Consider the following 4,028-nt stretch of genomic DNA (forward strand, 5'->3'; position numbering starts at 1 on the left):
GATGGATTGTTTAGGCAGAGTATTCGTGACGAAACTTTGTAGAATGGACAGCGACTGCCTGTTGTAGAGACACAAGTGTAGAGGACGACGTTTCGAAAGTATTCCGCCTTTCGTCTACAATGGACCTGAAGACGAAAGGCGGAAGACTTTCGAAACATCGTCCTCTACGCTTGTGTCTCTGCAACAGGCAGGTGTCGTCCATTCTACAAAGTTTCGTCACATATATATTTGTTTAAGAATAGGCGAAACAATAGGATATATATAAAATACAAAAATCTGTGTGTCTGTCCGTTGTTCTAACTACTCCTAAGTCACTAGGCCAACCTCAACCAAAGTTTGTGGGATGATAGTTTGGAACAAGGGACATGTTAATGGTGGGTTCACAACTCTTTCATCCCCATTATTGCTGTTATTGTGCATTTGTTATATTTGACGTAAGTTAACGTTAACTACATCCATAGATAACGCCACGTCTTTACACCAAAGGAAAAAAACTTTATTAAGTTTTCTATAAAACAACATAGACACTGTGGGGGGGGGACATAAACGTCTTATATATTTCAGAGAGTGCGCCAGGACTCTATGGTTTAATGTAATGAAAGAATGGCCGCCACTATCGCAATAATACATAAACTCAGCTGAAATATTTACTCCAACAGCCACCATAAGGTTGATATGAAGAGCCGTTTCTTGAGTTATACCCACTTCCTACTTTGATCTGTGACCTTTCAATTTCGGCTCGTAAGACACTTCTGTGGCCAATGACCGTCGATTCATTAGTCACGGTAAGCACTGTGAAAGGATATTAAGAGCTGGGTGTTGAAATGGTTAACGGAAAGCACCTCTACTGCCTATATTTTGGCCGCTACCTCTTCCTACAAAGTCTCCCTGACTATCGCACAGTGCATACCGTGTTTTAAGTATATACATATTGAGTTATCAAAACTTATACAAAACTTTTGGTGAGGTAATAATGAATACTGTAATAATATATTATGTTAAAAATATACTGTGTGAAAGTTGGGATTTTTGTGTTATTTATCATAGCATCCATTCACACATGTTTTTATGTTCATAACCCGGAGGGGTACATCGGCTTGTATATGTATATATGTAACAACCACACGCCGTCTATATAAATATCAGGCCGAAATGTAAGAGTACAATTTACAGTAAGTTTGTGGACTTACAACGCTGAAATTCAGTGTTCGATTCTCAGTGGTGGACACAACAGATAGCCCAACGTGGCTTTGCTGTTAAGCAAACAAACTAAATTGAATCAGTTCGATTATCGAGAACCATTTACCTATCTTTGGATGAAACAAAACAATAGCATAACTAGTAAGTAGCCAAAGGTCTGAGTTCAGCTAATTGTAGAGAATATCGTGTTTGCTCTTACAAACTGGAACTACTCTCTGTTATACTCTATACAGTATTGCATCAGTTGGTTTAAAGTGCTGAAACAGAAAATTAAAACGTTTTTATACTATTTTGTGGTATTATAAGTTGTCAGAAACTCAAAACAAACTGAGCTGTACTTCAAAAAATATAATAACTAAAAGATCCTAAGCCAATGGCTTTCTTGCTATACAAGATTATTGTATTAGTAGTAATAGACTTAGGAGAAGTGGCGGATTAACGGGAGGGCAGAAGGAGCCGCTGACCAATGGTCCCGAGGCAAAGGGGGACCTCAACAATTTTAGGCTACGTTACTTTATGTAAAGAATGATTAAAGGTCAGTACGACTTCACACTGCTGTACTCGACACATAATATATTTTATAAAATAATAACATTTTTAGTGAGCTCCGGAGCAAATAGTTCGTTTATAACCCAGTTTCATTTATAGACAGTGATACGAAAACATTAACAGCGCAACCTATTTGACACAGTAGATATTTGCCACTTCATTTGGTGCTATGCTAATCCAGATAGGCTAAATCTAGAACTCAAGTCACGGCCGAAAAACGTTTAGTTAGGCTAATTTAACGTGGCTTGAACGTAGCCTAACTAAGAATATCACTAATTTAGTTACAGTTAGGTTAATTTGGATTGATAGGCTTAAGCAGGCCTTGCTTAGTTAGCCTATAGGTGACCTAACTTTTAGGGTAAGTTAGGAAGGAAAGGCATACGCTTTGTTAGTCTAACATAATAAGCCTGAAAAGGATGTTTCTAAAAGTTACATCAATTATAGTTTAATGAATTATCCGTTGAAAATTTAAGTCAGTTGGTGAATAATTTTGTCGCGTAAAAGTGCAAGAAAAATGAAAAAGTTAGGGGTGAGTAACAGATACGTATGACAAAAAAAAATTTTAATGAACTATTTTAATTATACGTTTAATTATGAATACTCCGACACACATAGTCTGTTGTTTCAATTAATTTAAATAGTATTGCATAATTATAAATAACAAAACATGATTATGTTCTCTTGTGACTCGCATTAAATATTTTACATCAAATGATAACTGTATTTCATTAGCAATTCAATTATGCATCAATTTTTTTCTCTAAACCATAGTCAACATATGTACATTTAGAGTTAAAAGCAACCAAATTATCCTTGAAATCATGTAAGAAATTAAAGAAGCTAAATACTTGTCACTTAGTTTGACTCTACTCCAGATTTGACTAACACTGAACTGTGGTAGTTCGTCCGAACCCCCTATTTTTGTGATGTAAACAAATTATGCTTATATAGTTATTGCGCAGCTTCTTGTGATGTTTAACGTTTTCTACATAGTCTACATTCTTCTGATGAAGCATTAGCATTTTTTGCTATTGTCAGGTTTTGTAGGCCGGATTCTTTACAGTAGGTGTCTGTGACTTGTTGGCGATAAATTTCAACAATAAACAAACAACAACACAGTTCACTTGTTTTAAAATAATATATCAAACGTATATACACATGTCCGCTACACTGTTGGTTACCACAGTGTATACAGAAATTAACTATGTGTTGAAGAATCGAGTAGTATTCTTGGAGGGACTATTGGGTTATTTAGCAAGAAATATTATTCCATATCTGAAAAGGAAAATGCAAAGTGATCTGGTTTTCTAACTTTATTTGTATTTGGTTAAACACAACAATTATTAGAAGGTCGTAACATCATACAATATCTGGAGAGGAAGATTATGAATCTTATTTGATAAATCTATTGGAGCTCGTATAAAACAAAATTTATTGACAGTTTGTGATCGGAGCTAAAGTATTGTTGGAATACATATCATATCAATCACTTCAGCACTCTATTATAACAATACTGTTGGAATACATATCCTACCAAGCACTTCAGTACTCTACTATAACAATACTGTTGGAATACATATCATACCAAGCACTTCAGCACTATAATGTAACAATAATGTTGGAATACATATCATACCAAGCACTTCAGCACTCTAAAATAACAATATTGTTGGAATACATATCATAACGAGCACTTCAGTATTCTACTATAACAATACTGTTAGAATACATATCATACCAAGCACTTCAGCACTCTACTATAACAATATTGTTAGAATACATATCGTAACGAGCACTTCAGCACTCTACTGTTACTCATCTTTACCCCCGTGGTCTTCTGTAACAGACTCTTTGTCAAGACCTGTCAATTATCTCTCACCCTCCACTAACTGAAATGAGAACAGGGACATAAGACGGGTGGGGAGATTGAAAGAGCTTGATGAAGTCTCTCTAATTTACTGGTTTACTAGTTCTATTCAATCAACTTCACAAGGATTTCCGCCACATTACTTAGAAACAAGTACATAGGTGGGTGTTCTAAGCTATTCACTGCTGATTGTTATATTTCACGTTTACTGCAGGTCATCACAGTTAGCAAGTTGATGTCCGCATTCTGAATGTTTTTAATAGCAATCTTTTCTGATTATCTGTGCCTAATATTCAAAAAAACATTCGTCTGTATTGTTATCAATAATTTACTTCTTTCATAGGTTCAAAATCTAATAATGACAACATGTTTCTGATTACTTGTGCCTAATACTCCGATAACATTTGTCGAC

This window comes from Limulus polyphemus, unplaced genomic scaffold, assembly GCF_000517525.1.
Source record: "Limulus polyphemus unplaced genomic scaffold, Limulus_polyphemus-2.1.2 Scaffold1133, whole genome shotgun sequence".
Classification (NCBI taxonomy): domain Eukaryota; kingdom Metazoa; phylum Arthropoda; class Merostomata; order Xiphosura; family Limulidae; genus Limulus; species Limulus polyphemus.